The sequence below is a fragment of the Dermacentor andersoni genome, chromosome 1, assembly GCF_023375885.2.
Source record: "Dermacentor andersoni chromosome 1, qqDerAnde1_hic_scaffold, whole genome shotgun sequence".
Classification (NCBI taxonomy): Eukaryota; Metazoa; Arthropoda; class Arachnida; order Ixodida; family Ixodidae; genus Dermacentor; species Dermacentor andersoni.
The window spans coordinates 278,414,429-278,427,720 of record NC_092814.1 but is presented as its reverse complement, the minus strand read 5'-3'; the positions used below and the strand labels follow the sequence as shown (position 1 = coordinate 278,427,720).

Below are 13,292 nucleotides of genomic sequence, written 5' to 3'. Positions count from 1 at the left end.
CATGCCACACGCGGGCCAGCCATGGCCCTGACGACAATAATGGTCGGCATTGCACCGGCCCGGTGCTGAAAGCCGACGTTGCTTTTGACGCCCCGAATAATCGTAGCTTTCGCATCATGCATTTACAACAGCATGCGCATCATGCATCATGCTTGTGTGGTGGCCGGCATAGAAGTACCACACGAAAGCGAACGCTTTTTTGTACTTTTCATGCCACATAAATGCCAGGCAAAAGATTCTGATACAGGTCTTTATTTCTTGTAATTGTATATGTACACCGACACGTTCACAAGTTTCAAACACTAGTTCATATTTGGTGGGCTTGAAGCAGGGTCACGGCGCCTTCTTTCATTCCGGCCTCCATCCCTGTCAGCTGCTCCAACCAACCAGCGTTTTGCGACTCCAGCCACTGATGCTAGTGAAGCGTCAGGGAACGTGCTCCTCACAGATGCTGCAAAAAAGCGGCACATATAAGAAAGCTGCCCCCGCTTTATAGTTCAGTTGGTGAGTCGCATTCCATTTGAAGAAGTGAAACAATCAAAAAGATCATAAGACAGATATTCACGAAACATTAAAGAAACGACAACAAAGCAATATTAGGGACGTGCAAATCAGTATCGAAGCTGTCAGGAAGAGTGGCTGGACGACACAAATCGTGTAAGTACCGGATAGTTGGTAATTTATATGTCGTTAGCAATAGGGGGAACTGAACACGGAACCATAGCAAAACACGCATACACAGTGGCTACTGTGTCTATAGGTAGCGCGGCTATTTACACCACGATAGGTCTTGTTGCTTCCCGTGAGCACTGTATGAAACAGCCGAGTTGAAACGCTGAGACAAACAACGCGCCGGAGCCCGGAGCGCGCCAAGCGGCACAAGGAGGTGAATAGGTAAATGTCTGGAGAGGCAAGAGGGGAAGCTTATGGCACGATACATATACTTGCTGATATGATGGCAACGATGATAGGTCTATGTTTTGCAGAAAACAGTTAGCATACATGGGTTAAAGCAGAAACAGCATATACAGCATATATTATATGGTGAAGCAAAACAAACTCCTCAAAAGCAGTGGCAAAATATGGACGCCGCAAGTAGAACTCACTTATTACGGCATTATTTTATTAAAGAAAATGCTAATACTGGACGCAGCAAGATGCAATAAGCAGCAGCTTGTTTGAATGAAGAAAAAAAAACTAAGCATGCAATTGGTACCGATGTTCGCAACGTGCACTAGAAAGCTGATTGTTATGCCATATTTCTTACTTATATTCGTGATGGCCATGAGCTTCACGAAGGCGTGCTTCCTCCCCTGCGACCCTTTCCAGCTGAACTGCAGTGCAGCTTCATTTGTAAGTATGCCCTGCAGAATAGTGCTCACGGCACGACCGGTGTCCGTTCCTCCGTATCTGGAAAAAAAGTTCACCTGCATGAACCAGCGCACGTAGAGTTAAACCAGACATCCAAATACGTGGTTATCGTGGTCTGTAAAAAATAATTGCCAGGATAAGAAACGCTCTCGTTTTAAATGTTTTAACCACATAAAACAAATATATCTAGAAACAACGTTCTATGACAGAATGGCATATGGCTGCGGTATTGTATGAATGACAAAATGAAAATCAACCAAATATTAAACATGAATACATAGTTTCTCTGAAAAGAAAACACAGCATGTCATTCGCCATCTGTTCCATGCGGGAATCTTAAGCTAAATATTCCTCTAAGATACGCTTTAGAGCCGCCCAAGGAAACATGAGGACAGGAAGGATAGGTTTACCGACTTTGGTCGGAATATCAGTGAAAAAAAAACCATCCAGGCAGCGCGATAAATGAATACAACACATAGTTGCACAAACAAAATAGCACGCAGACTGCCACGAGACAAATGTATAGGTATGCATAACGTCGAGACCGCGGTGACAAAGTATTACACGTAAACTACGAAAATGCAACAAAAGAAAAATTGAGGAAGAACTTACATATGGGCTATCCGCAGGGTTTCACATACGTGTCTTCTTGTCTGATGTTCCTAGATCTACTCTAGTCCACATGCGGTGAAGCGCGCCACACACAATCCATTCTTACCTGCAATGTACCAGACGTATATCATACAGGTATCTACAGTTATGTTTTTTCATCTGTGGGAAGGAACGAAAGCAACTTCTAATTAATTATGACTTTTCCGCAATAATAACCAGACAAGCGTCTTACCCAATTTCTTCCCGAATGGTGATAACAGTTCCGAGCGTAGCAGGTCATTCGCACACTGTGCTTCAATTTAAGCAGTGTCGTTCCAGTGTTTCCTAGAGAAAAATTAACGAGAATACAAGACGAAAAAATAATATTAGAAATATATACATGAAAGTACGTCTCACATTTCCCTGTCCCAACTCTCGAACGCTTGATCCGTTCTCATGTAAAGCCTCTTTTTTTTTTTTCTTCCTGTCAGAAAAAATAAGCCCGAAAGACAAGGAGTTTATCATACGTTGCAAAACCATTTACACAATACAAAGCGACCTTTGTTCACTTGAAAAAGACAGTCATGCATTACACAACGTGAAATTAAAATGCCACTTACGAGTACGCATATCTTGAACGGCGAGATACGGCGACTCCACTGCATGTAAAGGGCTTGCGCTGTTCTTGTCCATGTCACTTTTATGTAGCTTGCGTTTATATGCGCAGTCCATGATAACAGAAATGCACCAACTAGTCTACCATGAGACGCGGAACGAGCTGGCATCCAGAGCTAGCATTTGGCGGCAACTCACGCACCCGCGCCATTTGGCGGGAACTCGCCTGCGCCCCTGCAAGCAAGCGGCGTTGGCCTGACGAAGAAAAAATAGACAGCAAGGAAAGTCCCGTTTCGCTTTCTCGCCCCGTCCTCACTGGTGGGAGCTGATGCTGACAGAGAGAATCGCCCGTCCCTGCTTTCCAAGAACCTCTTCATTCCTTCTGGGAGAGGGAGAGGCGACAGCCCAAGACGACCTCGGTTCCCCACACTTTTCCTTTTTTTTTCGTTTTTCAGGCGCTTCCTGTGAGCGCGTTGCCGTTTCCTTTTGGTGTGTGTGCTGTGCACGTGCGTGCGTGCGTGTGTGTGTGTAATGAAAATCTGCGTTCTATATTTTGCAGGGATTGGTAGCGCTATACGAATATGTATATACCTTATGTGAACAATAATTTTGACCTCTTCAACGTGTCGAACAGTACTTTGGGTGCTATGTACGTTAGCATGTAGGTTCTGTTTTCTTGTTTGGAGTATTGTACAAATATCGTATAATCTTGATTGGTTTCCTTTTGTACTTGCTCAGTATTAGTATTATATACCTGTTATTACCGGGTGCAATTGTCTTTGTTTTAAAAGTGTCGCTGTAAAGGCTCTGCCAAGCGAAAGGGGGCTGCGGCTTTGTCAATCTGTATCTGACAGCTTTTTCTGCGCCTCTTATGTCTGTACCTTTACAAGGCAGAAATAAATAATTTGAATTTTAATAAGTATTTATCGTCAAAGCATCACGTCTATATGTGCACGAAGTTCGATAGGTGCATGCATGCATACACAGTCAATACGCTTTCCAGAGAGCTTTGCACGAAAATGGTAGATATGCTTCACAGGAGACGGCGCTTGAAAAAACACTCATGATATACCATGAATTTATTAATTCTTAACTGCTTGATTGTTGAACGTCATTAGTTAATTGAGCGAAAATTGGAAGAATTTGATCTAACTCTAGTTCTTCCCAATCAAATCCACGTCGACAGCAGAAATGCTCTATTTTATGATTTACATTGATTGGCATGCAGCCTTAATTATTCTTAGACGAATCGACAATAGCTAGAAAAATTGCAGATTTTGACATCTCTTCACAATTCGCCTTCGTATAATCGCTTCTTTCACCCTCCCCAGTGAAAACATTCAACTGAAATGTTTCCTAGAACTGTACAGTCCACGAGTCGCCTGCGCTTAGTTCGTTTGACGATTTTTTCTGTGCTGCGACAGGGCCGTTTACAATTAACGCGCCGTTCGCGAACAATTTTGCTTGACTCTTTCTGCAGTTCAGATGACTATTACGAGAACTGTCTAATGCAATATCCACTTGATTAAATTTTGTTCCCCGTTAAATAGTTATTTTCTCGATAGTTTAACTACAAAAGAAGAAAGCAATAATGAACGACACAATAGTGTTGCAAACATATCCGTTTTTGAAGTATTGAAATCTTGTGCTTTTTGGTAAAGCAAATGTAATACTTACGCGATATGTCTTCTTCTCGCGACTTGCACACTGGTCTCCACGTACTCTTGCTCTCATAATAGTGGTCGTTGCATGCGCACCCGCATATATGGCGAAAATAAATTTGATTCTGATTTCATTATTCACTCTAATTACTAGAGTTCTATCAGTCCAGAACAAAACACAGAACCATCCTTTAGCCGGAAGGTGATCTAACTGCCAGATGAACTGTCACTGACGTCTGTATGTGATGGTTGCTGTTTTTCCCCGTGTGATGAACCGCCGTCATCGCTTTTGTATAGCTGGTATATATTCCGTCATTATATATATTCGTCCTTCAACATTTGTTACGCAAAAGCAACAACAACAAAAAATTGCTGCTTCTCACTTCTTCAAAGGACTGCGCAGCCTGTCGGAACGCACTGGCGCGTGTGAACGCATGGCCTGAAGGTTCAATTTCAAAGTGTTGTTCAATTGCTGCCTGAACCACTCGTGAAGACCTTTCGTGCCCCGTTACTTTATTATGCTAGCTTTTCTTGTGACCGATGACAAGACATTAAATTTGGCGGCCTCTGCAAGACTAAGCTGCATCAACTCAGCTTCTTAAATATACGAATTGGCTCAGCGGCTGTCGGACAGTGTGCATGGTCCCTTGTGGCACGTCACTAAAAAACCAATTAAACGCTTAGCGTATATGTACAAAATGATGCGACCACTAATATAACATGAGAGGGGACTTTCGGACTCACAAAAAAAAACGATATATATATATTACACGAAGTGCGCATGCGCACAAGCATGATGCATGATGCATGCGCATCATGCATCATGCTTGTGTGGTGGCCGGCATAGAAGTACCACACGAAAGCGAACGCTTTTTTGTACTTTTCATGCCACATAAATGCCAGGCAAAAGATTCTTATACAGGTCTTTATTTCTTGTAATTGTATATGTACACCGACACGTTCACAAGTTTCAAACACTAGTTCATATTTGGTGGGCTTGAAGCAGGGTCACGGCGCCTTCTTGATATCTGATAATATTTTTTTCACTGGCCTCTTTCTATAAGAAGGACGAACATTCTAGGCAGCGAAAAAAAGTATGAGACATATTTCATCCTGGGGTAAATCTTTTATTCATAATATTCATTCCCAGAAAATATGATACAATGAAACGTTGATGCTTAAAAGCAAAACTTAAAGTTAAAGCGTTTTCAGATCACTGAGAAAGCGTAAGTCTTTATACGAGTTTGGTTTAAATGCGCAACGCAGTAAACAAATCCTTTAATGTAGTTTGCACCCATGATATTTCTTTGCTTGTTCTTGGCTTTAAGTTGGTTGCACTAAAATTGGCCATATGCCGCCGGATATGTTACATATTGCATACCATTAAGGCATATGCACATCACTAGTGCCTTTTCTAGGGATGTGTCATCGCTCATCTCAGCGTTTTCCTGCTGACGGCCGCATATGAGGAGCCTTGTTTCCCCCCAGACACTGCATGACCTTATAAGGTCGCTTAGCGCTATCTGAAAAAAAAAAATTCTTTATACGCAAAGTATAATACTTTAGAGATGAAAATATGTTTCCTTTAGGCTAAATGTGTTTAAACTAGTACCTCTTGCTTTTTCACTGCTTTAACATTGATTGCACTTCTGAGATTTCTCCTACTGACTGCTCTTAAAATGTTGCGGTCCGGAAGTTTTTAGAATTTGGGGATATGGGAAAAATGGTCAAATCACCGTATTAATGAGAGCATGCATTGCAAGCCTGCTTCTGAAGCGACGAATGAAGGCTCAGAAAATTTCAGTATTTTTGATAAGATCAGAAGGAACATTTTCAATTTTGTTCATTTTTATCAATCCTACTTCCAAACATTTATTTGCTTTCAAATGGGACCTGAAAAACAAAATAACGATGTGCAAAACGCAATTAGGTGAGCCACATAGCTGCAACTGATATTATTCCATTATACTCTTGATAAAAATAAAGTTTAAAAGTTCGAACACAAGTGGCAACGCTTTTGATAGAAGCTTTCATTATAGAAGCAAAAATGAGCTATAAAAACGCAGTTACGCTTAATTCTAAACCCAATGGAGATGGAAATTCTGACAAGAATGGCATTCTACGTGAACTTATCACACGTGAACTTTCACTGTGGACATAGACATGTTTGCAGCTGGAAATCAAGAGCTGCAACGGGCAGAGTACATTCGTGTTCATCGAACACAGTCACACTTCCTCTTTTTAAAGCTAAAAATGTAAAATATGCAGAGCTACACAAGATAGATATCCTAATGCAGAGTGCAATTGAGGTTACAAATTAAGTAGCGCGTGTGGTTGCAACCTCGCATGCAGCGCTTCGGAGATGCAGGTTACTGTCAGTCGACAAATAGCTCACAAAATTATGAATTTTCACACTATAGGCCGCAGTATACTATGAGCGGCATACGCGGCAACTACACGGCATACACGGCACACCACATCGATGCGTCACTAACAGAGTTCTAAACCATGAGAAGAAGCACAGTGCAAAATGCAGTGACAACTCCAAGCTCGCCACCCTTGCCCGAGGCGAAATGGCAGCGGGCACAGAGAGAACGGTGAGTTGGCGAAGATAAATTAAAAACAATAGAAATGGTGTGAATTTGGTACTTCAGCGCAATTAGCTGAACAATTCAGAAAAATCCAACAGCCCGGTGTTAAAACTTGTTAAACAAGCACGATGATGACTGCTATCTATTTCGATCAACGCTACTGCTCGCTTTTCAATAAATTCACCATTACGGCAAATTTTGCACCACACATCATACAAGCACATACCGGAAATCATGACCAATTGGCAGTCAGCCGCTATTTAACAAAAGCGAACCATGAGTATTGTTCTTACCTGTATATTTAAATCGTCCATGAATAGCAGGTGAGGGACCGCTACATATATCCATTATCCATATGGCGCTGGAGCCGTCAGACCGCGGTGGATTCTCTCTCGTAAACTCTCGTAAACTCGGCACAGTGCACAATGTCTGCAGACACCACCGGCATTGTAAGCCATGAAGGTCTGTAGAAGTGAGCGTGGCGATACTATGGCGATACTCACCAACTCTGACAATTAGACCGGAAGCTCTGCGCTGCAATGAACGAACGTCGCTCGTGGCAGTCCGCCGGAAAATCCACACGAAAAATGGCCGGGTGCAGTCTTCAAAACACCACGGTCTCCTTCAGCCCCCCCCCCCCCCCCCCCCCCCAAGAAAAGTTTCGCATTCACCGCAGGGCAGTGAGAAGACACACAGCGTTGTTTTCCCTCGCCCACGCTCCGCGCAGATCCCGTGATATAAAACGGATCCGCTATTCGGATTTTTTATATGGGTGATGGAAAGTTCCCACGCGAGCGCTCTGCGGGATGTTAAGCGTGTAATTTGCGTTTCTCACGCGTACGCGGCTCGCTCACGCTCGCACAAGACAGAACCATGGCAGGCAGTCTTGTCCTCGTGCTTACACAAAGGAATGTCACGCTTATTTTCGGTCACGGGTGCCTGAAACGTCATCCGCGCCTCACTTACATGCGCGTCACGCTAAAACTCACAGTTTAGCGTGAGATTAAGCGTGGATTTTTTTTTTTTTTAGTGTATACTGAGGTATTTGTGTTCTTTTACTCGAGGTATTTCCTGGCCCTGTATTGATACTGTCTGTTCACTGTTTTCATTGAGTACTGTTTACCATAAAAGCTGATTTCCTAACACTAAATTTCAAATGTTAAATTCTCACCTTCATGTGCACATATATTCTCCAGGCGTTGCATAACACTCCGCTTGTTAGCTAGCAACACAATGTCGTCCGCATAAAACGAACCTGGAAGCTACTGCTCTACTATTTTAACCGCCTGTTTGTATGAGAGATAAAACCCAAAATTGCTTCCCTCTAGCGCCCTTTTCATACTTACCATGTACATCACAAGCAGCAGTCCCTAGTCGATATCAACTTGCTTCTCGCTCCTCATCCCTCCCCATTCAACGCAAACTGTATTTTCTAGGTAGGTCTCTGTCAAAAGGTATATAAAGTCGTTGCCTATGCCTTCCAGAATATCCCACAAAATTTTGTGGTCTACGTTGTCATACGCTCCGGTAATATCTAAAAAAGCCACATAAAACAGTCTCCTCTCTTCGGATATTTCAATACACTGAATAAGAACAAATAAGTTATCATCCAGACGCCTATTCTGAACCCGTTCTGAAGTTCTCCCATACCATTCTCTGCCCATGTTTGCACTTGTAATTTAATTACCTGTATTGCTAACATGTATATTGCCGATATAATGGTCAACGGTCTATATGGGTGAATTCAATTCTTTTCTCCGTTATCTTTATACATTAAATTCATTCTACTTTGTCTCCGGCTGTCTGGTATTCGCCTATCTTGTAAGCCTTTTTCTACTGCTTCCCACAGAGCTTCCTTACTTTTTGATCCTAGTTCGCTAATCAGCCTAACGGGAACCTCGCCTAACCCTATGGCTGTGCGCTTTAGAATTTTCTCTGGTTCTCGTTAACGCTCTTCTTCTCTAAAACTACTTCATCATTCCCTTGGAATGATTCGGTCGTTATTTTGCGGATGTAATTTAATGTCGCATCCCCTTCCATTTTTTTTTATCTTAGTCTAGGACATGCTGTTGTGTTCCAGACGTTCTTCTTAATAAGTTTGTGTGTTTTCAAAATATTCTAGGCGCGGCCTTCTTTTTCTCACGTATTTCCGACAACCAACGTTCACTTTCACCTTTGAACTTTGCTTGAACCAGTATTATAACAATAGATTTTTTTTTTCTTCCGGTATACTTCTAATTTTCTGTCTACTTCAACCTGTGGCAACTGCACTTCCTATGCCTGCTTATGTTCTCGTAATGCTTTCTGTCGTTCATCGATCGCTTCGGGTATCACGCTGTTCCACCAGCTTTTTTGACTTCCTTTTTGTTTTCCAACAAACGTGTTGCTTCTCCTTCCTAATTTCTCTCGTCATTACATTTAGAAGCTCATTGTATTCCCACTTTTTGCTTGGCCATTTGCCGTGTTCTTTCTCGACTCCCGCGGCTATATTTGTTATTTGTTAAGCGTTCAAATTTGGACTGGCCATTCTTCGCTCCGTGCTCTCCTTCACAACTACATATCCCATTTTCAAAATGGTGCGTTTATGGCCAGTCCTTGTGTTACTACAGTCTTACTCGCCAATGGCTCAACTTATCTCAACTGATCTGAACTTATCATAAATATCTTCCGTCATCAGACAGTAACCAATAGTCGATTGCCTATTTCCAACTTCCCATCTGATCTGACCATCAGATTTACGGCCCGTAATTACGATAACGAGGTTACGTTGCTCACAAAGGTCCAGCAATAACTTCCTGTTGTTGTCGGTATAAACGTCTAGATCCTGTATGTGGGCATTCATGTCACCTAACAGGGTAATTTCGGCATTATTTCCGAAAACGCCTAATATCGGCACTTAGGCATTCCGCTAAGCCTTGGTTCTTCTCTCTGCAATGTTTTCTCGTTCGTAAATACGTTAAGCCCAGCCAAGTTTTATTTCCACTCATTGTGCCTGAAAACCAAAGAATGCCCTTGACACTTTGAATATGCTTTTTCCCATTTGAACACTCCGGCCCCCCTCCCTTTCCTTTCGATTTACTTCTGTTGCAACCTTCCCAAACATAATTCTCAATGACTGGTGCATTTTTTAAGTCTCTAAGGTGCGTTTTTTATAACCGCATACACCCCGATTTGTTCTCTATTTAACTGCTCCTGAATTTAAAAGCGCTTTTCCTTTCTTCTGGCGCCCTGCATGTTTATGCAGCCTATTGCATGGCGAGCTCGCTTTTTTTTTCCGCCTTTCTCTGTGGTTGGATGGATGGAAGGTAGGAGCGTCCCCTTTGAAACGGGGCGATGGCAGTTGCCACCATGCTCAGATTTTTATTTTGCCTTTTATTTTTATCTGTGTTGTGTGTTATTGAAATTCTCGATTTTCTTTAAATACGTCTTCCTACCCTTTTAACCTTATGTCACCTCTCTGCTTTTGAGCCACCAATCCTCCAATCGCCACCTACCGGCCGTGGCCACTCAGACAGACCTCAAATGGCAGCTAGAAAAGGGCTTTGTCTTTCAGTTTCCGCGTAAGAGAATTATGTTTTCCCGCATACTCGATTTGCAATCCGAAGTTATCATGTCTGAAGCTTGTGCTTAAGTTGTATTTTACGCATTTTCTGACAATTTACCCTCAAAGATTCATTTAGTTCCATAAGGCTCTTGCGCTTGGCGGGGGCCATGTATGCTGCACTTCCGTATACATGCGTGCCCGCGTTACGTACGTCGCTTGTGGTGTTAGTGGTGGTTGGTTTCTGAGTAACGTCGTCTAACGTCGGCAATCGTTTCGTTGTACATCCACTTTCACAGGGTGCAATGGAGGAGGGCTTTTTTTTTTTTTTGCTAAGAATACTGCAGGGAACCTGCTGAGAAATATGCGCACAAAGCCACAAACGTGCGAAACCCGCGCACAGCGTAGGCAGAATGTAGCTGTGATACCTTACGTTCACACACTATCCCACAATTTGGAAAAGGTGGCTCAGCGTTACGAGTGTTCGCTGCTCCCCATAAGCTGTAAAAGCTTTGTAGAATGACCGACCCGGAAGCAAGCCAGTAACGTGACTGCGGCATAAAGCACAGGCCGCCTTTTATTGAATACGCATAAGGGGTAGTCTATGAAATTCTTTTAAGGTGCGGAATAGTGTACATTGGCCATACTGGGAGATGTGTTAATGATAGGTTAAGGAAGCACGCAAACAATGTAAAAAAATCCGCGTGAAGGAAAAGATTTCGAAGGTTTTCTGGCAAGTCATTGTCTGACTTGCAGGGACTGTTCGCCCGACCTTGTAAACACTTTCGTTATTAAGAAGAGTAAAACTCGTGTTATACGGGAAATCGCAGAATCTGAACCGATTTCTAGAAGTGAACTTGAACTTTATTTCCATCATCGATGGAGGAGAGGAAAAAAAAGCTGTGTAAGCATGGGGATGTGTCAACATGGCATCCATCACGCTGTCAGACAAATAGTTGGCATATATACGAATGCGCAGATGATTACACCGGGCTCGGACAGCATGTATATATTCGTGATTCATTCACAATAAATGTTTTTGGAAGTTCAGCACCCATCCTTGTCCTCTCGTCTCCATCCGTGTCTTCTTGCGCTACCGCCTTTTCAAATTCTTAGGATATATCACGCACTTTCCACTGTGTGTTTTGCGGGGCAAGGAGTAGTATACGCGCGCCGGCGCGTTTCGGCGGCAGGAAGCCAGCTCCTCTCCCCAGCCCCGCTGTAACATGATCGCCGCCTGCACGGCATGAATGGTCCCCGCCTGCTCTCGCGCGACGTGTTGGTGGGGGGAGTGAGGGGGCTGTGTTCGTCTTTACATTCGGGGTCGCGGAAACCAGGCGGTTCGCTTGCCGCCGAACTCACAACTTTCTTTACCAGTGATCCAAGAAGAAGCTGAAAAAGAAAGAAAAAAAAGGCCAGAACAAGTTTCGTCCCCTCAGGCTCCGGAGAAAAGCATTCCGTCCGCAAGCAGCAGCGCGAGTTCGAAAAGAAAGGAGACTTCACAGTCTCGAGCAGCGCCGCGCCGTCCGTCACGAATCACCCGAAGAAGATGGCACATGCTCAGTCTGAAGGATTAGACTGAATTGCGCGCAGCCAGTGGCACATAGCGAATGATAAATCATGAATCTGAACATAAAGCACTATTCCATTAAGAGGTCGGTGTGCTGTAGATATACATATGAGCCGAAATCATACGTGTTAGATTTTTTATGAAGGAACGTATTTTTTGTTGCACCGAAGAGAAACGCGCTTACTGCGAGGATACAGTTGTCTGTTATGTATGAGTGCCTAACAGAGCGCTTGCCAGCCCAACTGGAAAACCGGAAAGCGGCGTGCCGAGTGTCAAATCGGCAGCCCGCACCATGAGGGAAAACCTTGCATTGCTATTTGAAAATCGCCCACGCGGAAACTATGCGAGAAAACCTGGGCGAGCGTGAAGTGCTGCTGCAGAAGCGTGCAACAGAGAAAGTCTTGCTGGGACGCACTCGTAAAAAGGGATCCTCGAGCCTTTGGCAAACCATTTCTTGAAAGAAGAAACAAAAATTTAGAGAATGGGTAGTGGGACTCGGTGCCGTAGCAGATGAATTGCGCCGTCGTAGCAGCCAAATCATTTCTACTAAAAGGAAGAAAAGATTGGCTGAGAAGATTTCGAGATTGTGTTGCTGTAGGTGCAACACCGAAGTTATACTATTGATGCATTTACGTTTCACAGTTCCGTAGCAAAGCAGGAACAGAAAACCCCTGGCGCTCCCCAGTCATCTCCTGCAAAATGAAGACATCAGCACTTTTATTAGGGGAAGTTAATTCTTAGTATGTCGCATAACGTTTGCTTGGGCTATTTGGCTCATGGGAAACATCATGGCGTGAAAGACGAGGACACAGGGCTCATTCTGTTTCTAGTCCTCTTTTTTTCTTGCGCCACTGTTTTTTTTGTTTTCAGCGGTTTCCACATAATATGCATTTTCCTAACCGTAGTTCTATTCTTGGTTCAATACAATTCGCGTTCGCCTTTTGGCAAATGCTCAGCGTGCGTTCAGTGTTATCACCTCGACGCGCATGTTCTTCCGAAATTTTAACTTGTGAATTCATATCTGACCAATTCATTTTGAGTAAACAATATATCTGCGCCAGCTGTAGTAAATAGATGTTTAACTAGTTTTCTGACACTTTCCTTACGTCAAATATACAAAAGAGGAGGATACGAATAGTCTTGCCGTGATAAATGAAATATAAAAAATTCACTGTGGAGCAAGGCCTGCATTAGTTTTTCTGTTTGGGAATGAAAGCATCACCGCTCGGTACTGCCTGCTGAGCGGAATTCAAGGACTCCTAGCTCCACAGTCTGTAATAATTCGCATAAGTTAACTTCAGGCTGAGCATACGTATGTTCTGGTGCACTTGTCGTTCACACGAGTGAAAGCG

General features: G+C 43.3%; 1 long non-coding RNA gene across 3 annotated transcripts; it reads right to left on the bottom strand.

Moving 5' to 3' along the window:
• Positions 1-236: 236 nt before the first annotated feature.
• Positions 237-2,597, bottom strand: LOC126548634 (uncharacterized). Of its 3 annotated transcripts, XR_011890490.1 has the most exons (5): positions 2,583-2,597; positions 2,216-2,446; positions 1,984-2,089; positions 1,268-1,427; positions 237-451 (listed from the first exon to the last, which is right to left on the bottom strand). It is a non-coding gene; the product is annotated as an uncharacterized lncRNA (long non-coding RNA). The 3 variants fall into 3 exon arrangements; XR_011890491.1 differs by lacking the exon at positions 2,583-2,597 and having other exon boundaries at positions 1,984-2,142; positions 2,216-2,574; XR_011890488.1 differs by lacking the exon at positions 2,583-2,597 and having other exon boundaries at positions 2,216-2,569.
• Positions 2,598-13,292: the final 10,695 nt, after the last annotated feature.